The 27,508-nt window shown below is 41.9% G+C and overlaps 1 protein-coding gene across 1 annotated transcript in view; it reads left to right on the top strand.

Annotated features, from left to right (window-relative positions):
- Positions 1 to 689: 689 nt before the first annotated feature.
- The window catches only part of LOC124787694 (carnitine O-palmitoyltransferase 1, liver isoform-like), a 142,010-nt gene continuing 115,191 nt past the window's right edge, over positions 690 to 27,508 (top strand). The window contains exon 1 of the mRNA XM_047254526.1: positions 690 to 831. The gene's annotated coding sequence lies outside the window, so the exon portion shown is untranslated. The remainder of the gene's footprint in view (positions 832 to 27,508) is intronic.

Below are 27,508 nucleotides of genomic sequence, written 5' to 3' on the forward strand. Positions count from 1 at the left end.
GTATTTGAGAGCCGGCCGGGGTGGCCGAGTGGTTCTAGGTGCTACAGTCTGGAACCGCGCGACGGCTACGGTCGCAGGTTCGAATCCTGCCTCATGCATAGATGTGTGTGATGTCCTTAGGTTAGTTAGGTTTAAGTAGTTCTAAGTTCTAGGGGACTGATGACCTTAGAAGTTGAGTCCCGTAGTGCTCAGAGCCATTTGAGCCATTTTTGAACCGTATTCGAGAGAAGCAGAACTGAAATCTTCGTCCTATCGTCTTCATTTGGGTTTTTAGTAAGTGTAGTGATTCACTTCATGCACTTACCGACGCAGTTTCTTCGAAGTAGACCACAGAAGTTTTCCAGTCATGTAGTTGTCCAGTTGGTCTAGTAGCCCAAATTTAATGACCACGCAGCCAATTGGGCTCTTAAAACCTAATCGTCCTTCCTAATTTTTCCATTACGGAAGTGGCGTGTATATTTAGGTCGTTACTTGACTGGCAGCTGATTACAACACGCCTACAAAGCCACTTAATGCTCAAACACGCTTTACTGGCTACGCAAAACAGCTGGAGAAGTACACCTGCAGACGTCACTCACACGGTCGCGCACACACGCACACACACAAATACACGCACTCGCTGGTCTGGAGGAGGGATGGCACCTCGGTTTCCGCCAGAGGCTCGGCCACAGCCTGGGTGGGGGGGAACAAGGACGAAGCGCGAGCCGTGGGCTCGCCACGGCCTGCCTGGGCTCAGTCGCCCGCCGCCGATTGCCCGGTCAGCCCGCCAGACGCTGGAGGGCGATACTCGTAGGCCAGGTCGCCGCACGCTGCGCTGTCTACGCTCTACAGGTAGGCAGGCGCGGACACATAGCTATGTGGCGGCGGCGGCGGCGAGTCAGTACATACCGGCTCTCCAGCCGGCGGGTGCGCCCTCTCTGGGACATGTTTACAGCGCAACCGCGGCCTTCAACCTCCCAGCCTGCATTCCTGCCCAAGTACTGCTGCTGCTCGCTACTCACTCGTTCTATTCGTTCCGAGTGTGGTTAAAAACTTGTAATTCACTAACTTGCCAGGAAAAAAACGCAGCCCATGAAATTTCTAGCCGGCTGTATCCGTGTATTAGAGATTTCCCTATAGGCAGAGTTTTCACACACACACACACACACACACGCACATAAATGATTTCTTGGGCGACTCGAAGAAACATGACAGTTCAACTATTGTTCGTGTTATTATTGTTGGTTGGTTGGTTGTTTCGGGGAAGGAGACCAGACAGCGAGGTCATCGGTCTCATCGGATTAGGGAAGGACGGGGAAGGAAGTCAGCCGTGCCCTTTGAAAGGAACCATCCCGGCATTTGCCTGGAGCGACTTAGGGAAATCACGGAAAACCTAAATCAGGATGGCCGGACGCGGGATTGAACCGTCGTCCTCCCGAATGCGAGTCCAGTGTCTAACCACTGCGCCACCTCGCTCGGTTATTATTATTATTAGCGAATTCTCCCAATAAATGGAGGATGTTAAGCAAATAGCTCAATCACTCTACTTTAGGTTCTTCTTCATATTCCAATAGGCTGCCGTTCTTTCCGAGAAGGCTTGTTTACGTTGTTCCGACCAGTTTGGTCTGTACTACCTTTGTTTTGGTTGCTCTGATGTAACTTCCCATTTCTTACTTTGTGTCTGAAGATGACTCTTTGTAAAACGTCGCTTGGTCTTGTGTTTGTGACTTTTTCCAGCCAAGGTGTTGAGGTCCTAAGTGATGCCACGCAGTCTATTATCCTTTTTGTTAATCACTTTTGTGGTAGTCTATTGAGTTCACCTTTTCGTAATGTCAGTTTTGATGCTTCAAAACTTTTCTGTTGTTTTAATTGATTATAGCCTGTAACCGTGTTGGACATGTTTCGCTCCTCAAAATATTCCTAATGATCCTTCTCTTTTCATTCTTGATTTCTTCAAGTTCGTGTTTTCTGTTAACTGTCACTGTTTCGCTTTCGTAGAAGACTGATGGTTTTATGACTGTGTTGTAGCGCCGAATTTGTGTCTGTCTTGTTAATTATTATTACTACTACTACTACTACTACTACTACTATCGGTAATTTCCCCTTAAGGCGAGCGCTAAAACATAGTCAGCTTTCACGGTCTTTTTCCTGCCTTCTTCTCACATAAATACGGTTTCTTCTTCCACTCTTCTCTCCACTCCTTTCCTTTTTTCGCTTTGGGCGTTTAAGCAAATTTTTGTTTTCTCGTTTTTCCTATGTATTTTTCTCCTGCCTATCATGTCTTCTGTGGAGAAGTTTAGTCTCCTGAGATCTTCCTAGGTTTCCTTTGCCTAAGTGGTTTTCACTGTATTAGTCGCCACTACCTTAAAAATCTTCTTGGTCAGCCTGTCTTCGTTCATCCTACGTATATGTCGGTAGAACTTAACCCTTCTTTTTCCTTTGTAATTGTCTCTTTTCTATTCATATAGATCTTCTGTCGGTCTCTTTATCCAGATCCCCTCTTTCTGAAACAGTCCATAGATCTTTCTCAGTATTTTCCTGTATCGTTTTTCTTTTTAATTTTCAGTCTTTCCTTGATTACTGTTGTTTCTGAGGCTTTGTACAAGTGTCTTTTAAGACTACTGTATTATAAGGCCTTAATTTTGCGTTGGTGGTTGTGCTTCTTTTGTTGGAGTGGTTCCAAGTATGTCAGCGTGCTTTCTGTAGTTGATAGTGTTGTGTATAGGGATCGAAGAGTTCCATGGACCACGGCCATACAACCCGGAAGAATTCTCGGCAGCTGAAACATCCGGTCGTGAAAGCCTTCATTGTATGATATGAATATTAATGAGTTGGCGGTTGACACTAATTGTAATACAGACATTATAAAATCCCTGTGGTGTTCAGCTGCGGCTGACAAATGGAGACAATGGTTATAAAAGCAGCCAGTTGTGTAACAGTGAGAATGAGAATTGAAACAGCCACATTCGTTCTGTCTTTAGTCAATCGAATGACAAATTGCGAATGAGAAGTAGGTAGGAGAGCCCAATCGATATGCGCCTCATTAAGGGAAATCCAGAAGCTCATCTACACAGCAGGTTGCGAGTGAAATCTCCCGTAGCTTTGTTCGATGAATCATCACGGTGTTCGCCTTAAGCTGTATTTAGAACTGTGGAGGGCTAAAGTAAGTGGCCGCATGGGCCTTCGAGCCCATTCACTCTCACTACGGTGGCATATTTTTGTTCATTGTTAGAGTGAGTCTGATCTGGTAGTCGAGGTGCTTATAGCCGATATATCAGAGTACCCCCAAGTGTATAAGCTCATATCAGGTTTGGCTAACATAGAATATCGAATGAACAAAAAGAACAGCGCACAGACTTTTATATACTAGACTCACTGGAGAAATAGGAATAGTGAAACATATAATTTGGTAGACATTCGAAAGAAAAAAGAAACGGATGTTCAACTAAAAACCACTTATATATTACCAAGAATAAGATTACAGTGCTGAATCCAAGTACACTGAGCTGCTCACCACGAACTAAGAAGGAAGGAACATTAAAGTTTAACGTCCCGTCGATGACGAGGTCATTAGAGACGCAGCACTAATTCAGAGTGGTCAAGGATGGGGATATAAATCGGCAGCATCCGTTTAAAGAAACCATCCCGGTATTTGTCTCAAGCGGTTAAGGAAACGTCGAGAAATCTAAATTTAAGTAGCAAGACGATTCCGAATGCATGTTCACTATCAAAACCGTGTACCACCTCCTTCCGTACAACACAATAGTCCAAAGGGATAATCCGTATTGCATTACATCTAATACCGTTCGCACGGAGTGACATGGACCACCAATCTTCCGAGGATCCACCTGTGATTACTCCACATTCATACTCCAGAAGCCACCGTGCGGTGCGTAGCGAAGGGTACCTTGAGCCGCTACTAGTCACTTCCTTTTAAGTTACACTCGCAGATAGAGAGAGGGAAAAACGACAGTCTATATGCCTCCGTATGAGCCATAATTTCTCGTTTCTCATCTTCGTGGTCCTTACGCGAAATGTATGTTGGTGGCAGTAAGATCGTTCTGCAGTCAGCTTCAAATGCCGGGCCGGCCACGGTGGCCTAGCGGTTCTAGGCACTTCAGTCCGGAACCGCGCGACCGCTACGGTCGCAGGTTCGAATCCTGCCTCGGGCATGGATGTGTGTGATGTCCTTAGGTTAGTTAGGTTTAAGTAGTTCTAAGTTCTAGGGGACTGATGACCTCAGATGTTGAGTCCCATAGTGCTCAGAGCCAATTTTTTTTCAAATGCCGGTCCTCTAGATTTTCTCAATAGTGTTCCTCGAAAAGAACTTCGCCTTCCCCCTCCGGCCCCCCTCCCTAGGGATTCCCATTTGAGTTCCCAAAGAATCTTCATAGCACTTGCGGGTTGTTTATACCTACCGACAGCAAATCTTTTTCTGTGTCTCCTTGAGATTTTTTCTGGAAAATACATAGTACTGATCGATTGATAGTTTTGTGGGCGAACTGGAGATATCGCTAGTACAATGGGCGAAAATTGAAAAGTTTCCAGTTTTTCATTGTAGTCAGTACAGAAGAAATCAAATTATTCCGGATTTGGTCCCGGCGGAGGTTCGAGTCCTCCCTCGAGCATGGGTGTGTGTCTTTGTCCTTAGGATAATTTAGGTTAAGTAGTGAGTAAGTTTAGGGACTGATGACCTTAGCAGTTAAGTCCCATAAGATTTCACACACATTTGAACATTATTTTTTTATTCCGGATTTGTTTTTACTCTCTACTGAAGTCGAAAAATTACAATAAATAATTATAATAACATTTTGTGAAAAAATTATGTTCTTGTGATGGAATTTACTTTTATTGAACTTTTTAGTTTATTTCCCATGTTAATATTAAATGCATACATTGAAATGCGAGTAGGTAGGAAGTCAGACAGTGGTAACTCTCTTTTTCACTGAATACCCCCACACAGCATGTTGGTTGTACTGTGTGAAATATGTTATCTGCAACTTTATGGAGCTGGAAAGATAGCTGCAATTCGTCTGACCTCAGCTGTGAATAGAAGAAGACATGTAACGTGCTAAGAGAGCTAAAATCTAGGTAAGACAATGCAGAAAGTGGCAGTTGATTAAAATGGCTCATGAACCAGCCAATGACGTACCTCTAGCGACGAGATAAGTTTATCGGTTTCCTGCCAGCTATAGCGCAGTTTCCGGAGTCTGCTTATTTCCTCCTCCTTCACTGAATCTTCCGCGTTTCCATGCAGCCAGGCTGACATTTTCTGTTGGCATTAAAAAGCAATTAACCGCCCTGTCTCATTAGCTCCCAAACTAGTATGTTTACTTCGAAACTCCCTTTCTTTCGGGATCTTTAATACAGTGCTAGATGACAACATTCGATTTCTGAATTCTGACTGGAACGTGCTTAGTTTCCAGTTCGTACGAGTTAACCAAATAATTCTTTATTAATTCACTGTACGTGAAATGGTGATACGTATTTTTACTGTTACAGCCTTTCTACAGATGTTCTAACCTGATCGGGTGGCACATAAGTTTACTAATGGATTGATATAGTGTGTGTGTGTGTGTGTGTGTGTGTGTGTGTGTGTACGTGTTTTCTGTTGGCAGTTGTAATTTACGTTTATAATTAATTTATCGAACTATTGCTGCACTCTGAGGTAAAGTTAGGGCCAAACTAATTTCACGTTGTCAGCGAAATTCCAAAGAGCACATCTGTCAAATTCATATGATTGTATGACATATGATTCGAAAGGAATGTAAAATTGCAGGCTACCAAAAGATTTTAGAGTACATTCTACTGTATATATAACTTAACTTCATTTATGCTCTAGAAATATCAAATTTATTGGGAGGGGGGGGGGGGGGGAGTGCAAAACCGGGAGTAATTGAAGTCATCATATAATTCGGGTAAAATTGAAAAGAAATACGGAAAATAAGGGTTCCTAGGAGGGATTGCTTCCACTATGTCGCTCATTGTCTTTCGTGTGTGTTCTTTTGTGTCAGTGTGTGTAGGTGTGAGTGTGCCTGTGTGTGTGTGAGTGTGTGTGTGTGTGTGTGTGTGTGTGTGTGTGTGTGTGTGTGTGTGTGTGTCTATATGCAAATGACTTTACTTTTATGAAGGCTGTGTAAAAATAATATGTCCTTCAAGAAGAAGTCCTATATGTCTGGAAAGATCCATATTCTGAGCGTTTCAAAGAGAATTTCCCCTTTTCGGTCTACTGAATTTATCGAAAGCAGCTTACTACAATTTCATATAGACTCGTCATTGATTTGATATTCACTGCAACGACCACAGAAAGTTTCTAATGACAACGTAAACAACATAGTAATGCACGAGCTCTAACGAACTTTCATTTGTCTCATGAGACGTTCCTTTGAACATATCTTAAGGAAGGTATGGATTACGTGATAAGAGGTGAGCAAGTATTATCATTGTGGGTCTGCGGATTACGTGGAATTACTCACTGTGTACACGGAGTAGTCCGATAAATGTAAAAGTAAGATACAGGAAGTTACGTCATACATACAGCAACAAGTAATGATCGGAATGTATTCTGTATAATCAACATACTGATGTACAGAAACAGCACAGCAGTCTGCGTGTGTCAAAGAAAGGAAATTCGATTACATCAGAACACCATGTGTAATACATATAATTCTTTATCGACAATGACGGTCTTGATTCAGATGCTATACATAGACATATGAAACAAGAAAATGGAAGATTAGTGTTTTACTCCCGGCGACATAGAAGACATAGGAAACGTAACCCAAGTTCAGAAGCAGAAATCATCTTGTTTGCAACTCTGGTTTTGGGTTGTTTAGAGAAAACACAGAAATGCTATCTTGGGTAGTCGGAGGGCACTTGAACCGTCCTCCCGATTCCGTCGCACGGCGCGCGGACGTGCTGCTAATACGAATGGCGGTAAAAGACGATACGGCACGAGGGAGGAGCCAAAGACTCAGCCGTTCAAACTGCCGTGCAGCAACAACACCAGCGGCAGCAAAGCCCCGTGCGCCGCATCCTGTGTACGTGCGGCGATGCCAAGTGTGGTAACAATAATTTCCTTGTGATCTAATAGTAAATGCTCAAGGAGATATCTTTTCGTCACAGGTACTAAAGGAAATTAGCGCATCGAAAGCTATGATGTCGATAACAGTCCACATCTTTTACAGTAGAAAGAAGGGTACTGCTATGTGCGAAATTTGAATCCTACCTACGAAGCACTTCTACTTGCAGCCTGTAATTTTGAGTTTATGACGGTATATATTGCTAGGTTAAGTAATTTTTACAAAGAAAAATCAAGTCTTTAGCATCCTGATGATGCCCTTTAAAAAGCGCTGTTTATCGAAAGTATGTTCAATGCTTGCTTCAAGAGCAATTTTCGTTACATATTAATTATTTAGAAATCCATATTCTCTCTTTCATCTTACCCTATCGGGTTTGACAGTTTTTTAATAATCGTAAAAGACATTATCCAGTAGGCACTCAAGTAAAAAAATGTAATCATTGTGATGGTTTTCTTTCATAAATTCCACGTTTATAAATAGTCATGACATATGAAATAGTCTTAGAAAAAAATTATACATCTTGAAATCTTAGCATATTTTCAATGCTCTGAAACAAGGACAAGGAGGAGGATCTCTTAATTAAAAGAAGTCTGCAAACAAGAATGTCCACAATGCCAGACAGCACACAGATAATACTGCAGTGGCTGATCGAGGACTGTCTACACCTACATGACTACTCCGCAATTCACACCCAAGTGCTTGGCAGAGGGTTCATCGAACCACAGTCATACTGTCTCTCTACCATTCCACTCCCGAACAGCGCGAGGGAAAAACAAGCACCTAAACCTTTCTGTTCGAGCTCTGATTTCTCTTATTTTATTTTGTTGATCATTCCTACCTATGTAGGTTTGGGCTCAACAAAATATTTTCGCATTCGGAAGAGAAAGTTGGTGACTGAAATTTCGTAAATAGATCTCGCCGCGACGAAAAACGTCTTTGCTTTAATGACTTCCATCCCAACTCGCGTATCATATCTGCCACACACTCTCCCCTGTTACGTGATAATACAAAACGAGCTGCCCTTTTTTGCACCCTTTTGATGTCCTCCGTCAATCCCACCTGGTAAGGATCCCACACCGCGCAGAAATATTCTAACAGAGGACGAACGAGTGTAGTGTAACCTGTCTCTTTAGTGGACTTGTTGCATCTTCTAAGTGTCCTGTCAATGAAACGCAACCTTTGGCTCGCCTTCCCCACAATATTATCTAGGTGGTCTTTCCAACTGAAGTTGTTAGTGATTTTAACACCCAGGTACTTAGTTGAATTGACAGCCTTGAGAATTGTACTATTTATCGAGTAATCGGATTCCAACGGATTTCTTTTGGAACTCATGTGGATCACCTCACACTTTTCGTTATTTAGCGTCACCTGCCACCACCATACAGCAATCTTTTCTAAATCGCTTTGCAACTGATACTGGTCTTCGGATGACCTTACTAGACGGTAAATTACAGCATCATCTGCGAACAACCTAAGATAACTGCTCAGATTGTCACCCAGGTCATTTATATAGATCAGGAACAGCAGAGGTCCCAGGACATTTCCCTGGGGAACACCTGATATCACTTTAGTTTTACTCGATGATTTGCCGTCTATTACTATGAACTGCGACCTTCCTGACAGGAAATCACGAATCCAGTCGCACAATTGAGACGATACCCCATAGGCTCGCAGCTTGATTAGAAGTCGCTTGTGAGGAACGGTGTCAAAAGCTTTCCGGAAATTTAGAAATACGGAATCAACTTGAGATCCCCTGTCGATAGCAGCCACTACTTTGTGCGAATAAAGAGCTAGCTGCGTTGCACAAGAACGATGTTTTCTGAAACTATGCTGATTACGTATCAATAGATAGTTCCCTTCGAGGTGATTCATAATGTTTGAATACAGTATATGCTTCAAAACCCTACTGCAAACCGACGTCAATGATATAGGTTCGATGGATTACTCCTACTACCCTTCTTAAACACTGGTGCGACCTGCGCAATTTGTGTGTGTCATAAGATGTGAATTTTCACAGATTAATCTATACACTTTCAAGACTCTACGGAGATCACAGTGACACCTTTAAAATAAAACCCTGTTAGCAATAGGCTGTTTCTCTGTTGCATTTGTCATGCAACCGACTTGTTACTCGAATGTTACTTGAAACACGAAAAACAAATGCGGGTTACAGTGTTAGTGAAACTTTAAATTATATTCAACGTATAGACAACCATAATGGATGGTTTAACTGGTCGGCGACTTCCATCCACATCTCAGAATTCAAGAGTTATGATTTCTCTACACATTCGGTATACAATAGGCTTCAGGGCACTGGCAGATGAGTGGAGGAGTTGTATTGTTACAGGTGTTATTGAGACTGACCTCGAGCTGTGATTGGGTATTTTATGGAGCTGGAACCTGCGGCAGTGGCGCTATGGTTATCATCCTGGACCCTGTTCCAGACCAGCTAGATCCTAACCATTTAACTTAGGTTGTTGGTGGTTGCAAGAAAAACTTTGAGCCGAATACCGCGCTGGTTTCCTAACAAGCTAACGGCATATTTGCCATCGCAAATCCGTCTGACCGGGCTGGTGTTCCTCCTCTAAAGACCTCGTAGCCGATGAGTCGTTGGATTTGAACTTTGCTTCTTTGCAGCAACTGGTACAATATTTCAGACTTCATACCTCACACTGAAATCCCTAGCACGTATAACTAGAAGAGACAAAAACAGCGAAGCAGCCACAAGGGAAGGGGCAGAAGGAAATAAAATGAAATGAAACTTCGTTGGTTCAGGAGGTATGTAATTTTATTTCAGTGATTACTGAATCGAGTCAAATTTACAAAGGACTTAGAAGTTCAAATGGTTCAAATGGCTCTGAGCACTATGGGACTTAACATCTTAGGTCATCAGTCCCCTAGAACTGAGAACTACTTAAACCTAACTAACCTAAGGACATCACACACATCCATGCCCGAGGCGGGATTCGAGCCTGCGACCGTAGCAATCCCGCGGTTCCGGACTGCAGCGCCTAGAACCGCACGGCCACCGCGGCCGGCACTTAGAAGTATGAGCCCACTTTTCAGCATGACGTGACACCCTTTCTGGGCCGGGTGCGAGCACTGATTTGCTGAAAGGTTAGCATAAAGCCACTGCATCCTCTCGTGAGGAAAGCTCGCTTATATCGTGGATACTGGCATTGGGGCGGTGCTGACATCCGAATTGGTCTCACACGTGTTCTAACGGGTACAGGCCTGGCGATGTTGCTGCCCACGATAGTACCTCAACATCACACAGACAGTTCACAGAGACACGTATCATTGGTGGACGAGCATTGTCCTGGTGAAAAATGGTAACACGATACTGTCGCATGAGAGGTAACACTTAAGGACGCAGACTGTACGTAACATACCACTGTGCCATCACAGTTCCCTCGAGTACTAACTTCCGCGTCCTGAAGTGGTGCCTTATGGCTCTCCACACCAAGACACCAGGAGCAACGCCAGGGTGCACACTGGGAGAACGGGACCCCTCCCAGGGCCCCTATTCTGTATCTTTCCGTCATTTTGCCGATCGGTTCGGTAAGCGAGCGGACCGAACGGTCTTGTTTTCGAAACAGAGCTCCAACATTATTCAATAAGCATTTCGAAAGCGATACCGAACGGTCCTAGCGAACCGAAACGCTGTTTTCAGTTCTCCTCGCGCCAACCACTGAAAAGCAACCTGTCTCAGATCCGCGCATGGGCACTGCAGCGCCGCAGCGACATGAACTCGAAACGGCTAGCAGCCGACACTGGCATGCCATTCTTCATAGTACCGAAAAGTGCGGTTAGAGTACGTAAAGCTGTTCATATATCGCTGACAATGGGCTTCCATGAATGGATGATAATGGTAGAATTTTGACTGTGTTCTGGAAACTGTCGTAAATGTCACATTATGTCATTTTATTTTCATTCACGTCCACGTCTTGTTTTGGATTCTACGTTTGGGAATATGCTTACTGAATAGGAAATTCAGATAAAAGAACCGAAAATGACATCACTACCGAGACTAACTTACTGCACCGATCGGTATGAACGATGTAGAATAGGACTCCAGGTCGCCGCCATACTCGCCAACGATTGTTATTTGAGGCAGTGCAGAAAAAATGTGGTGTCATTCATCACAGTCCACGCTTCCCGGTCACAGCACCACTCTAAAGCCAGCCGTTTGCGACTAGTCTTGGTGTTAAGGGCGTCCTACGCATGGAATGGAAACTGCCTGGTTTGGCTGCTGCTAGTCTCCGCGGGATTACACACAACGTTGTAGGAAGTCCTTTACTTGCTCTCGAATGACAGGTGCCGACGTGAAAGTGTTACGATGTGCCTGGCGCACCGTACGGTGATTCCCCCTTGTGATGGTCAGACAGAACCTTAACGGCGACTATGCCGGCCGTTACATTCTCATGCAGTCCATCGTTGGGTAACTGTCACATCCGAATGCCCCATAAATTTGAATACTGTACGATTCGATAAGCCCTCCAAACAGACCCCCCACAATGAGATCACTTTCCTATTCTTCAAAGGAATGATACCCTGTCTCACACGAGTCATCACCGTGTCCTTCAGAGTTATCAGTCAATATCTGATGCTATTAGCGCCCCTTGTATTCTCTACCAGATCTGCAGTACTGCACTCTGGTGATCGTCTACCTCTTGCAGAGAACTGCAGCAGCAGTCATTTACATACCCACCTATAGCGTGTATGTCAACGAAATTATATTGACACCGGATCATGTCGTCTAAGTGCTTTACTTTTTCTGTCAGACTGTGCGTGTTGTTGCAACGTCAGCAGATGCAAGCTTTCCAGCAGTTACACAAAACTAACGATTACTTAGCGCCCCTAAGTGTGTGTACTTACGTTACTAACTTATCTACATTTACGTGCATGATTCGGAAGCAAATGTACACTGTACATGTGAGGGTACTTAGTGCTAGTATTATTGTTTTATCGATTAATCGATTCGTGTGCTGTGTGCCTATTATAGTAAAAAGAAACGGCAAGTAGAGGACAAAGAAGGAGATAAACAATTGTAATAAACATAGGTCCGGAAACCAATGGCTTCCTGGATGCAACGTATTACGACTGAGTCCCTGAGAATCCAGACTGGACACACGTGCGTGAGGACAAATAAAATACAATAAATGTTCCACAGCCACAGCTCATGGGAAGGCAGGATGAATCACGTCTCATCAATGCCCTACACATTTTAAAAAATCCCAGGCGTGTTCCGAATGCACTGACAACCATCCACAATGTATTCCCGGAGTTATCGGCGTCTTCAACAGGGGTTGAATACACCAAAGCTTTTAAATATCCCCAAACAAAAAGTCCAAACGTAGTCTTAGACATTAACAGTATAGTAACACTGGCATGCCGGCTGTTGTGCATACGTTGTGTCAGGGAAATCATTGGTTCGCGGACCTACGTTTGTCAGAATTATTTGCTTCTTTCACTGTCTAGCGAAATACGTCGTACACTCATTTGAACGCTCCGTACTCCACCTTCTATCTACTTTATTCCCGTTATTCCTGTACAAAATTTACAATGGTGCTAGTAAAACTGTCGCAGTCCTCTTTGAATACTGGTCCTCCAAATTTACGAAACTGGATTTCAGTACAACGATGTCGTCTCCCTCCCAAAGACGTCCAGTTAAATTTTGTAATCACATGTGCTAGAAATTCGTATGAATTAGACAGAGCTGTAGCCATTCTTCGAATTCGTTCAAATTGCCGATACTACCACCTCGTATGCGATTTCCTTAAGACATACAACGCATTCTCTCAGAACCCAGCCGACAATTCTGTCCTCCACTGGCATTGCTTACCGCTGTTTTCGGTCCCTCTTGAGTACAGCTTCTTAGTACACCCCTAAATATTTAAACTATGGGCGGGCTTCTGAACTACACCGCTAATCTTGTAAAAGGATACTGTAGGAATTATTCTCTGTACTATTGGAGCTATTATGTATTTGACGAGTGTTTTATGACCTCCACATATCAGGTGAAAGGCAACGGGAACACGCGATACACAACAGGCCTTCAGTAAAGAGCTAAATTATTAAAAAGTCGAGATCATGTTGTCCTGTGCACTAGACGCTCTCAGTGCTTCATATTTCGCCTAAATGAACAGTTAACGGATAGTGTTAGTAACTGAGTTTACGTTCGAGCTGGAGTAAAAGTTCGTGTGCAGTCTAGAAGAACGTGGAATTTTCCGTCTTCCTGTGAGCAGCGAATCGCGGATACTGTTTATTACCTTGTGTCCTGACGCGGAACGAATCCGATTTTAGCATTTGAGAATTACGACACGCAGTGCCACATAATGCCACTGAGGCAACTGTGGCTTGCCGGGTACCATTAGGAAAGATACTGATGGCAACAGAGAATCGTACGCTCTCGCGCCTGTGTTTACTGAAGAAATGATGTCTACAGGCACAAGTAGTGTGTCGAGGTCCGCATATGCTCTTTCTTATGTGAGAAATAAATGCAAGAAGAAATGACAGGCTGACGTCAGAGCTAACAGTCACGACGCCTTCCAAGGGCCGTCAAGAGCCTCTTCTGCTGACGGGAACGTCTTTTTGATGCCGTGGAGGTGTTGTCAACAACAAAACGCCAGACAGGTCATTCCTCGTATTCGAGAAGTATACCGGGTAGTTATAATAAAACTGTAGCTACTCGCGGACGCCCCGTGTATCAGCGAAACTTGGTAGATATGCTAATGCGTTAATGCGGAACCGATTTACACAAGAAAACAATTTATTCCAATTGTGGCCACCAGGTGCAAATCTTTTGCTGTACACTGACTGTATGACGGTATGACATTCACACTGTCATTTCAGAAGCCTCAACGTGAGTGAACGGTATGACTATCAAGGAGAGAGGCCGTGTGCTGTTAGTGAAACTGTTTTATGGGAACGGCAGCAATTACAGTGCTGCATTGAGAGATTATCGCCGTGAGGTCTGAGAAGAAGCCCCATCTCACTAAATGGTTTAAAGTAGGTGATAATGAAATTCGATAGCACAGGTGAGCTTGGTGTGGCACCTAGAGGAGGAAGACGTCCTATACCGGTGGAAGTTTTTGACCAAGTTGCTGCTGCTGTAACTGGCCATGCAGTATATGCCCCGGCTAGTGCTAGTGCTCGAGCAGCGTCACGGGAATTGCCCATCCCAAGACTGACAGTCTGGAAAGTTTTTCAGTCTATTTTACACTGGTGGCGGTACAAGACCCAGACGGTGCACCAGCTGAAGCCCCATGATCCGTAACAATGTTATGAATTTGCTCTTCGGGTTCTCGCATGGATCGAAGATGGACATGTGGTCAGGCCATATTCTATGGAGCAACGAGGCACACTTTACACTCCAGCGCGTGTTGTGCACGCACAGTCGTTGCACTCGCCGTATGTGTGTGGTGTGGATTCACGGGCCCTTTATTCCCGGTGCATTCTTCTTTGAAGATAAAACATCCAGAGGACACGTCAGATGTACCGTGACGTCTTCACGTTATCAAGACCTCCTTGTACAGCATGTCATTCCTGCTGTGGAAGAGCGCAATTGGGTAGAAATCACTGTTTTCATGTTAGATGGGGCAACACCTCATGTCGCTCGCCCAGTGAAAATTCTGCGTAATGCAACCTTCCACCCATGTGCTATCTCCAGAGGTTTTCTACATGCATAGCCTGCAAGATCACCTGATGTAAATCTATGTAACTTGAGCTCTGGGGATATCTGAAAAGGACGCGTTTACCAGAGACACGTCCAGTCTCTACCTGATCTGAAAGACAGTACACAGGAACAAGTTTCTCAGATTCCAGCGGAACAGCTGCGAGCAACTGTTGATCGCGTCGTTTTATAGATGTAGCACCTCGTCGACATCTCCGTTGCCCATATTGAACAAACTTTGTAAACGGCGGTTAATAGTGAAATCTATATTATGCCTTCCTCACATGTTTGAAATTTTCTGCTCATGTCCCGTTCCTAATCCATTAAACATGGAAACATTTATGTGCGTCTTTCTTGCATTTACAACGCCAGATTTGCACCTGCTGGCCGAGGTTGGAACTAATTTTTTCAGCGTAAAGCCGGTCCGCATTAACGCTTTAGAATATCTACCAACTTTCGCAGCCATACGCTAATTACAGCCCACGGTGGACCTTTGTGAGTAGCTCAACTTTAATTATAACCACCCAGTAAACTGTGTACCACCGCAGAGCGTATTTGCCATTATTGTGCCGAGGTAGCCCGCCTTAGATCTTCAAGAATAACAACCAGCCTTCAAGTAACAACCAGCGTACCAAAAGTTCATGATTATCTACTTCATTCACAACAGCTGTCATGTTTGGCAAACTTCTTCAGAAGCATAAAGTAAATGTATTCTACAAAAATACCTGTACTGTAATGGGTTTATTCGGAGAATAGGTTCATCATCATCATCGTTGTGGTCTCGCAAAACCATTCAATGAGAAAAACATGTGCACGAGGAAAATGAAGTAGCAATATCAACTCAGCCAAACGATTAGTCTTCTACAGCAAAAGAAAATACGAAGTGTTCGTTGTAGCCAAGTGACAGAAAAATGAGGACAAATACCTAATAATTTTACCACAGACGACATCGATAGCTGATCTAACCAGAAACATCCTGGCTGACAACGAAAATGAGGAAATCAGGCATGATCTGGACAAAATAAGAACACCTTATGCACACACAGATGTGGATTTTGTGGAAGTCCTGCTATAAAGAGAGTAATCAAGAAGATAGTCAAGCTGAGAGATATCATATTGGGCTGTCCTAACGGTTACTATAGGAACTGGGTATTATATTTATCATGACCTTCATCTGAATAGCAAAGGTAAGGACAAGGTTAATAGATCTAATTAGGACAAAGTATAAAGGGGTTCACCTGCGTACAAAAGCAAATCCTTTTGATTAATAGGAAGCTGGATGAGATATCTGTTTTGAATTCAATCCACAGTGTTAAAAGAAATTAAATTGACGGAGGCTCCCAAATCATTGTATAAGAGTAGAGGAAAATTAGAAAACTTGCTTCCTCAGAGTATAAGGATGGTAGAAAATGAAATAGAACAGTTGTCAAAATGTTTAGAAGCTCGTAGTAGTAAGGAAGAAACTAAAGTCATTTGTCTGTCTCATCGCAATATAATTACAGCCAAAAAATCCTAAAGCAAGTAGCTCCATATTAGCTGGACATTCATGTAGACCCGATAGATTAAAGGTGAATATAACATTAATAAAAATGAGCTTACATTCAAATCCAGAACAATAAGTAAATTATTTGTGTCATGTACTTATGTATTAATACTGGACAGCGTTGTACTTGTTGCTTTAACCATATACAGTATGAGTGTAAATTCAGAAATACAGAAATCATCCAGTTATATAAAGATCGGAACGTTGAACCACGTGCTTGTATGTTAGTATTAGACAGTGCATTTATCGTTCAAGCGTACAAGTTGGGCAATTAGGAAACATCCATGAAAAATTTTGATGACTGATTGTGCTGTCTGCCAGACAGAAAGAAAAATGTTTATTGATTAGTGGTTATTTTCATACAAATTGCTCAAAGATTCCCGTAGAAAAGGTGATCTAGAGACGTTAATGGACACTTACATTTATTGTATCATTCGTATTCGAGTTGCTCAAGATAGTGATACCGTAACAGACAATCTATTCATACAAAATAACCAAATCTATGCGTCGGTCGAAATACGATGCTTGTCGGATCAGGAGGAACAGTTTGTCACTTTACATAACTTATTATCAGGCACAGTCCAGATAATGATAAAATATTTTAGAGAAAGCTTAAAATATGTCGTGTGAGGTCAAATTTGCGTCAAATGTGCTTGAGCCAAATACTAGCTAGTAAGTTCAACATATTTGTAATAGGATTTTATAAGTTTTTAAAAGCATTTGTCCCAACAACAAGAAATTAAATATTAGAAATTCTTAAGAAAAACGATGGTCACTGAAGATATCAGAACTTCTTCAAAACGAAAAAGGAACATCTACAATAGAGTGTTCAGAAATACTTTCCTGCTATAAAAAGTGTTGTAACATATTAAGAAAAATTGTAAGGTGTTTTTGGAAAGCCTGCAAGCGTGTAATTCGTGATTTAAATAATGAAACACTGTACCAACTATGTATTTTTTTCATGCTAAGCATGCTAGAGTGAATACATCTACTTACACAATAACTGTATACATATTTGCACTTGATAATAACAATAAATTCCCGATCATGTGCTGCTTAGCACGAAAAAATACAAGGCTGATGCAATGTTTAATTATTTAAATCATGCGAATTGTAAGGAATATGGACCAGTGTCAGTAGTTGTACCGGACCATGAACTAAAAGCATCGTGGAATAGTATTAAAAGAGACGGAAATACGTTATAAAAGATGTCATTCGCTTTTATTAAAGACAATGGAAGCGTTATAACACAGTTTATGTGTGACAGAAATTTGCATTTGCCTTAAGATATTTAGAGGAATCATGGAAACTTAAATGTAAACAACCGGACGAGGAATTGAACCGTCGTCCTCTCGAATGCGAGTCCAGTGAGCTGATCACAACGCCACTTCGCTCCTCCAGTCATTAGAGACAAAAAATGTGTTTTCATTCCTCAAAGACTGTGGAAGGTGACTGGCCATTTCGTAGATTACTGAACCGCCATGGCTTTCGAACGCTCTAAGAGTTTTGCTAAAGATAAACAGCCGTGTAAATCGAGAACCGAACAAAACTTAATGACAAACCAAAGCCTAAAACGTAACGCCTGAATAATACATAAATATTTCGATGACGTTTATAACAGTCTTAACAAGTAAAGCTGTCCTTGAATTGAGGGTTACTTTGAACTCCGAAGTGTTGAAGTTAGTATGGCTTTCCCTTCCTCCGAGCATATAATTCACTTAAACCGCCTGTTATAGGGACACCCACAATTAAAAGTGGATTTTGAGCCACTTGTCATGTAAGCGTTTTTCACATCTACAGTTCTCTTCCAGAAGTGAAAGAGCCGACTGGGAATCGAAAGCCAGCCCTTCGGATTTTTAACGTAGCACCCGCCCACTGAGTCACCAAGCCATACTGGCTTACGCTTGAAAATGGTTTTGACACTGTGAGGTCAGCATCCCGATATGAAAAGAATTCGTATTTTATGTTAAATTTACATAATATCGTCCCAAGACCTACCTCAACAGGACCTGTGGGTGCGACACAGGAAATTGCTCACCCCGCCACGTGGAGCTCGCTGCCGTGGCAGACTCTATAACCGGCAGCTGGACCGGGTGTGTGAAGCGAAAACTTGTTCCACGGGCTAAGCTAATAAGGGGAGCGGCCCAAACCAAATTTAGTATACTGCCCAAATGAATGATAAATGGTTTTTTCGAAACTATGAGACCCCTATATTCAGTACTCATTTATTTCTGTGTACGAAAGAAAATGTCCTCACCAATTCACTGACTCATCATCGCCCAACCCAAGACGCTGACAGAAACTTGAAATCTGGTGAAGGTGTTGATATTACACTGAAGGCATCGTATAAGAAGGTATTTTTGGAAGTAGGGCATGAAACATTTTTTGAAAATATGTTGCTATTAAGGCAATTTTGAAGCTATAACTAAGAAAATTAGTATTTGATTTCTCCTTCAGAAATAAAAATAAAAAAAGTGCTTCAGGATTTTTGGAAATTCAGCCAATAAGAGGATGAAATAATAGGGAAAAGTTTCCTTTGAAAATAAATCATTATTGAAGAGCTACTAACGCATTTTTAAAGCTACGTCTATGAAAATTGGCATTTGACTTCTCATTTAGGAATAAAAAAAATACTTGTTTCAGAGTTTTTCGAAATTTAACTCCTGAGGGGGTGAGATAGTGGATTAAAAGTTTTGTGAAAATATTTCATTATGAAATCATTTTTAAAGCTAAATCTATGGAAGTTTATATTTGGCTTTTATGTTGAAAATAAAACAAATACGTGTTTCAATGTTTTTGAAAATTCATTCCCTAAGAGGATGAAATAGGGGATGAAAATATTTAAGCATATAAATGTTGTGAAATTTATATACCGTGTCTACTGATGCATGTATTGCCAATTATAGATGGTTGTCATTAAGATCAGGCACTTTCAGAGCAGCATTTGTAGGTCAGGCTTGAGATCAACCGGTTGGTTCGAAAACGGTCATCAAAATACATGTACTGCAATTGTGATAGATTTGTAATAAATACTTCAAGAGTGATGAATGTTTATTATCCCACATAAAGTCACTTTTCATCAGTTTTATGTCTCGTCGACGACCACGACATTAGAGACAGAGCACAAGAGTTGGATTGTGCAATCGTGGGGAAGGAGATTGGTCATGGGGTCTAACAAAAGAGATCATCCTTGCATTATCCTTACGTGATTTTGGGAAATCAGTACACTTTAAATTTAGATGGCTAAACAACACGGTAGATAACTTTAGGCCGTCTTTAAGTTACGAAGTTGTAGCCGTTGCAGCCATCAGTTCGCCTGACCGATGACTGGATAGACACAGCTCTCCTCCGGGTAGACGTCTTTTCACATCTGCATAACAGCTCTCCCCTGCATCCACTTTAACTTGCTTACCGTATTCAAGCCTTGGTCTCTCTCTCCACAAATTAAAGTTTTTATTTGTTCTCCCTTTCCATGTTTCTCCTAAGTTTTGTTTACTGCTTGCTCAGTGCACAGATACAGTAATACGAGGGATAGGCTGGCTGCAGATCAGTCCCAACGCTTCTCAGTTACTGCCTCCCTTTTATTTCCTTCGACAATTATGACTGCAGTCTGGAAGCAGTACAAGTCTTAGATCACCTTTAATTCCTATATCTAACTTATATTAAATTAAAAAGATTGTATTTAAGGTAAAGTTATAAGCTTATTATATGTCTGCAAATGCTATAAAAGTGGGTTTGTCTTCCTTAAACCTATTTCCTAACATTAATCGTAGGGTCAGTATTGCCTCCCATGTTCATACATTTCGCTGATGTTCCTTCAGGTAAGATTCTTTCAGTCCCTACATCCTTTAACATAAGTCGTGTTAGTATTTTACAATCATGACTTATTAAACTGATGGTCCGGTATTGGAGTTATTTTTCTTGAAGTGTGAGGATGCTTTGGTCGTCTCACATGTTCTGCATAGCAAGCGCACCAGTTCTGTCGAGGTTGGTTCTCCCAAGTATGGGATCAACTCCAAGTGCCTCGTTTCCATTTAAGCCTTTCCGTGTTTTGTCAAATTCTTCTCGCAGTACCGCATCACACATTTCATCTTTGTCTATTTTCACTTCTCTTTCCACAATATTACAAGTTACCTTTCTTAGTTCAGCCTTTCCCTGTATTCCTTCCACCTTCTAGTCTTGGGTTCTTTGGTTTTTGCTCGTCGCCTCAGCTCTTGACGTTTATACAGTGTCTTGTCTTTTTTTCCAAAAGCTGCTTTAATGTTCCTTTAAGTTACATCTACCTTTATTATAGCCTTGCATGCTTCTACAGTTTTGTTTACTTTTCTACCCATTTCCGATTTACCAGTTTGGACTTCCAGTCAGTTTCACATTTTCACCTCCAATTTCAATTTTACCTTTTTCCTGCGCTGGATTTTTAGTTTTTCTTCAGCAATCAAGTTCAGCATCTGCTGTGTAACCTCAGCTACCTTCTGCGGATCATCTGTAAACAGGAAAGTTCGTATGCCATTGTTGGACGGTGTTTTCCATATGTGGTTTTCGGACGATGAGGACAACACACACATACAAGTTTCCAGCGGCGAAAACAATTCGGGTGGGAATCGAGCCCGTGGAGCACTTGTGAAATGTCGGATTCCCGAGACAACGTAGATGGATGTTTGCTTGCCAGGTGATGATGCATCAGAAAAACCATTATCACTGATACACAGCATTAGGGATAGGTTACTTGAAATTTGGCCGATGTTCACCGCGTGTTTCAGTTTACTGCACGCAATGGAAGAGCTGCGGTCCGATGCTATGCTGACACTGAGCTGTTCCCGCACCAATGGCAGCCACACCACAGGTACTTTTGCATCCGCAACTTTCGCAACTCTTCTTGAGTCAATCTTCAGTAATGCTATGTATCGCTGCTAACGAGAAACTAATACTGCAGCAAAAAACAAGTCCGACACAGAATTCCGCAGCTTGAAGGCGAAGAGTAGAGAGGGCTTTACAGTTACCTGCAGTAAAAATCACGAGTGAATGGAACAGGTTTGTTTTCAGACAACACACACAGAGCATCCCGTCGAAATTTGTACTGCTGCGCAGATATTTTCAGTGAAATACAAAGATAAAAATGCAATTTCTCTGTAAGGAGCCGCCGGAGTCAATACTAACTTTACGCCAAAATACTCTGAAAACATCCTTGAACAATCTTCGAAATTCTGTCGGTGGAGTTCGGATTCGCCCTGTATATAATTTTTGTCTTTATTTGTCTAAACGTGATCAAAACGCTACAGCGTCAAGAGAGCAAATGTGTCCGATGCAGTTACTACATGCTACAGCGGTGGTCCAAAATTTTCTACTCTGCGATACGTTCTTGCAATTTAAGCATCTGTCCACTGCGGAGTAGAAGGTGTTGTCACTGGTGGAAAGCGTCCTTCTTAGACTGCGAGGGCGAGTACTGATGCTGCGTATAAATTATTCCGTTGAGTGCAGGCTTTTGAAAGAAGAAAGAGAAGACCTAACTTACATATTTAGGAGTATATAAAAAGGAAATGTCTAGTATTTCACAGATAAGTGATTGAATAACCTGTAAGGGCCAAAGCTCTCCAAAGAGTGGTTTCAGAATGCAACAGAAACCGAGTTAGATGGTAGCAACATTTTGAGAAATACTGCGCTCTGCTGGTGGAAAGTGCGACATTGCGACTGAAGCGCTCCAAAACGGTTTTCATAAAGTAAGAGCAGAATATTTTCCAGAAACACCATATTTTTGTATTAACTTGCTGATTTACGTGTAAGAAATACCTGTACTTAAATTACAGAAAAATGTCACCTATATCCATACTTGTCAGTCTTTTACTTCGATGCTCTTCGACCCACTTTATCGCCCTCTATTGAACCTCTTCATACTTCGCAGCAGTTGTTTCATCGTGGCGTCCTTTAAAATCTGGAAACAAACGACAAGATTCTAGTACAGCAAGATTTGAACAATACGAAGAACGCAGAGGACTTGCCGCCCAGAGCACTGCAACAGTGGTCCTTTTGAGTCAAAGCCACAAGGATCATGTTGAGCGATAAACAGATTTCCCGCGATAGAAATTCTCGCTGTTTGTTTTGATTAGCCGCACAACGGACACCAGCGTTTATATGCGTCCTCGAAACGAAATGTCTCCTATGACATACTTTTCTGTCCCAGAACGTGGTTGCCAAGGCTTACCAGCGTAATGGTCTTTGTAATTGTAAATGCATGTGGCTACTCTGTTTTAACTGTTTATTTTTGAAATAATGATATGTAAAGAGTTGAGATAATGAAACTAGCAGATCGTTTTGACTGGTTGGGGAAGACAATAACTAACGAAGGTGTATGTAATGAGGACATAATATATACACTGGCAATAACAAGAAAGCTTTATTGAAGGGAAAGATTCTGATATTTAATACAAGTTTAAATGTGGTAGAAATTCTTTTCTGAAAGTATTTGTTTGGAGTGTACCCTTGTACCGAAGTGAAACGAGCGCTATAAACAGTAGAACCAAGAAGAAAATAGCAGCTTTTGAAATGTGGTGCTGCAGAAGGAGGGTGGATCCTGTAACTAATGAGGAGGTACTATAAAAATAAATAGATTTATGACACATTTTGACTACAGGAAGAGATCAAATGATAGGGCACATCCAGAAGCATTAAGAAATTGTCAATTTAGTGTGTAGAGTACAAACTGTAGATGAAGACCAAAATCTGACTCTAGTAGGCAGGTACAAATTGGTGTAGGTTATAGCAATCACGCAGAGATGAAGAGCTTTGCTAAGGATAGAATACCGTGGAGAGCTTCATCAAACCAGTCCACTGACTGAACATCACAACAATATTCCTAAAAGAATATGTTAGTTACCAAGTTTTATTACCCACAAGAAAAGAACTGAAAACCGTTTCGCTGTTTCGCCACAGGACAAATTTCATTTAAACTTGGCGCTTAAGAAACGAAATGACAATAGTGAACTCGCTTTGGAAGCTTAACATTGACTCTAGAGAGCTCTGATGAATGGACATACTTAGTATGGACAGTAGAGGAAACGCTACTGCTTGCAGATTTTATAACGTTTTTATTAGACATGTATCTTTACTTTCTAGGTGACCATTGTATTTGGGTCAACTAATGCGAAGATTAGCACTCAACATGAAATTTAAGGTGGCGAAAAAACCTCTGAAATACGGGCCTACCGTTTACTAACAGACGGTTCTGTCTCCGAAACACAGATCAGATATTTCGGTAAGTGACCATCGCTTCTTTAAGCATTTCCTTCAGTTTCTTCTGGAAGAAAAATTAATAAATTAAGCGCATCTAAAATTTCCATCGAGAATTTTTTCTATCGAAAATGTTGAGTTTCTTGAAAAGCACTATTGATGCACTTATTCTTCTTTAGTAGAGTTACTATTGAACTGTACCTTCTAGGCGAATGAAACTTTCACCATCAAATCTCATATTTCACATGCTGATACTTGTCGAGGAAGCAGATGGCTTATATTTATGCGATGGGCTATGTCACCGTATTAGATTCGTAGTCATGGGAAGAAAGTTTAACACAGCTCTCATACACATATCTTCGATCATTTGATGGTTGAATGTCTATGAAATGTAATTCGTGCTTTAGTAAACTTTCTATTTAGAAGGGTACAGGGATACAGCTGAATCTGGAGGTACTGCTCAAAAGACCGGTTTGGTAAACTGGACTTGTTTATTGGTCACAGATAAGTAACGTGGATAATTTTCGGTTTCAGTTCCTCATTTTAACTTCTTGAGATAGTATGCATCATGTGCAACAATATCCTCTTCATCGGTGGATGGGGAAACACAGAGGTATCTGTTGGTTTGAATTATTTTCACTTTACGAAGTGTCTGTAAAAGAATTCCAAAATACACTTGCTAAAATTTATTTCCTCAGGTAGCGCTCCAAAGAGCAAAGTAACAATGAACAGCAGTTGGGTGGAGATGCCTGGACTATTAAGTGTGTCTTTCCTTTAGTTTTTCTTTGTGAACTATTTCACTTTCAACGACTGAAACGTAATTATATCCCCCGCAATAAACTGTGGGAGTTACATGCAGCGATCAACCCAAATTTATGAGATGACTGAGTCAGTTGTCACTATAGATCTCATTACCAGATAATTTGAAGTGTATTACGTAACTGTTGTTCACATCGTAATTCTGTACACATAATATCAGCAATAAGCTTAGGTTGATCTATCATTACATCTTTCTTTGCACACACACGCCATGCAAGGAAAATCATAATAAATTATGAAAATGTTTTGGTATCTTTACAAGTTAAGTAGATTGACAGAACGATGTCAGCATCCGCTTATGAGAATGTATGACGCCATCTACATCGATACACCATTGGCGCCCACGCACATGATCACTATGATTCACAGGAGTTTTCTGTTCGGTGTATTTTCAGTCATTAATTATTGAATGCGTCGTCAGTATTGGATATCGTCCACTGGATGAGTGGGCAGGAAACCGAAGGTAACGTTATCTGTAGCAGACAAGAACGTGACTCTGATAAAAGTGTTTGCTGCTGCTGACGTGTTCTCTTACAGAGACGTCTGTGATCCTTCAAATAGCCAGCAATATCCTGTAAAGTAATATGAAAAATTGACCACGCCGATCATGGCTCGAGTTTTCAACACCGTTTTAATTGTCAGTAAAAGTCTCTGCAGTGTCGACGAAGTGCAGAAAGGACTCATCCTGCATACATGGTCGAAATCTGCGCGTAACTTGCCATCGCCGCTGCTCCGAAATGCCTAAATAGTAACAAAAATGATCAGAAAAGTCAATCATAACGATTATTTTTGTGTAAGGTGTATTCATTTTAATAGTGTTGTTTATTGCGTGAGAGAGAGAGACAGAGAGAAGGGGGAAAGGAGTTGGGACTCAGAGATATAATGTGCCTATCCGTAAAAATGAGTGAAAGAGATGTTAACTAAAGACAGGGAGCTGGAGACAGACAGAATGAGTTGAAAGATAAGGCTGTCTGGTGTTTCCATGCTTAGCATAATTTACTTATAAACTTGACATTCACATTCGTGAAAATGGACAGTATATAGTTAAAAATTTACTTAAATAATATGTGGACTGTCTGTTAACTAATACCCCTCCTCTCTTCCATCCCAGTGCACTGGTTGGTTGTATTTATTGAGTGCTCAACGTCAATGTCATCAGCGTTCCTGCTGTAACATTTATCGTGCACGTATGCAGAATACGAACTCCATGGGCAAAATTTCGATGTTCAGGTATCTTCTCTGAGGTTTCTGATTTACTGTGTCTCATTGCAGAGTAACAAGGTTATCACTGTTGATTCAGTTTGTTGTACCAATTGCCTTTTTTTCTACGAAGACGTTCGCACCCTCCAATTAACACTGCCGGAAAATGTAAATCCTAGGTAGAACCGAGCGGTAATAAGAGTCAAGTGAACATTACTGGTATCTACAGCACGTACTGTGAGTGAATGGGACAAGTTAGTTTCCAAACAAGACACATAGGGCTTACTGTCGACATTTGCACTATTGTGTATGTTGTGTCTAGACAAGACAGCCTAGACACAATGAGAGGAAGCCGAAAGGCACGCGCTTAAACTCACGCAGGCTGGCGTGAGGTCTGAAACAGGATACGTAATGAATGCTATAAAGAAAAGTACGTAGCTTCTGGAATACTTAACTTTAATCCATAATTGTATAACATCGTTCTTGATGATACATGCTTCATATAATAAATATCAATTGAATACGGCGCCTTGCTAGGTCGTAGCAATTGACTTAGCTGAAGGCTATGCTAACTATCTTCTCGGCAAATGAGAGAGTCTTCGTCAGTGTAGCATCGCTAGCAAAGTCGGCTGTACAACTGGGGCGAGTGCCAGTACGTCTCTCTAGACCAGCCGTGTGGTGGCGCTCGGTCTGCTATCACTGACAGTGGCGACACGCAGGTCCGACGTATACTACCGGACCGTGACCGATTTAAAGGCTACCACCTAGCAAGTGTGGTGTCTGGCGGTGACACCACAGTGTAGACGGAAGTTGAAACAAACGAAATGCAGTTACTTTGTAACGGGCCACTCCGAGCCTTTTGTGGGTGCCGCAGCTACCGTGGCACTTCCGACCAACCAGTTTTACATCGTTATTTCCGACCATAGCATCCCTCATTGCCCGCCGCTGTGGTCGAGCGGTTCTAGGCGCTTCAGTCCGGAACCGCGGTGCTGCTACGGTGGCAGGTTCGAATCCTGCCTCGGGTATGGATGCGTGTGATGTCCTTCGGTTTAAGTGGTTCTAAGTCTAGGGGACTGATGTTAAATCCCATAGTGCTCAGAGCCATTTGAACCATTTTTTGAACTTGGGAATAAACAGCCAAATATTTTTTTCACGCAAGAATATAAACGTCGTTGCGGCTCGTTTCGCTCGCAGCAATTTAAGCTGTACCCTTAGGTTCCTACCTAAACACACCCTCGGATATCGCTACTTGTTCGGAAAAAACAGCCAAATATTTGTGAAACCCTGGAAAGGTGCCCGAATAAAATGTGAAGGGGTGTTCTTATTACAAAGCGGTAGGAAAAGCCACGGCTAAAGGTGCTTTTACACGGAAAACCAACTCCAATGAATGCAAACTCACAACTCTTGGAAGTTTGGCAAACTAGCAACTGTTGTGTGTTCGACAAACTTACAACTATCGCCAACTGTTGCAAAATGTCGACAACAGTTTCAAACTCTTGTAGACACATACATTCGGATTTTATTATCATTGTTGTTATTATTATAAATATTATTACAGAAAAGAAAATGGATTCTGACTGTGAAGATGCATGGGAATCAATCTAAAAATGTTCAAATGTGTATGAAATCTTATGGGACTTAACTGCTGAGATCATCAGTCCCTAAGCTTACACACTACTTAATCTAAATCATCCTAAGGACGAACACACACACCTATGCCCGAGGGAAGACTCGAACCTCCACCGAGACCAAATCAATCTAACAAAAGACACTTATCGTCCAGAAGGTTTATGTTACAAAGAGATAGCCAAAGAGCTTATAATTCTGTATTGGAAGAGCTGTATGTTGAAGGCAGGCAACCTTTCACGGATTTTGTAAGAATGACATGTGGGCTATTCGAAGAATCCTGAGGCTAGTAGCAGCGCATATTCAATGGAAAGACATAGATTTTAGAGCTGCAGTGTCATCAGCAGAACAATTTATTGC

This window comes from Schistocerca piceifrons, chromosome 1 (assembly GCF_021461385.2).
Source record: "Schistocerca piceifrons isolate TAMUIC-IGC-003096 chromosome 1, iqSchPice1.1, whole genome shotgun sequence".
Lineage (NCBI taxonomy): Eukaryota > Metazoa > Arthropoda > Insecta > Orthoptera > Acrididae > Schistocerca > Schistocerca piceifrons.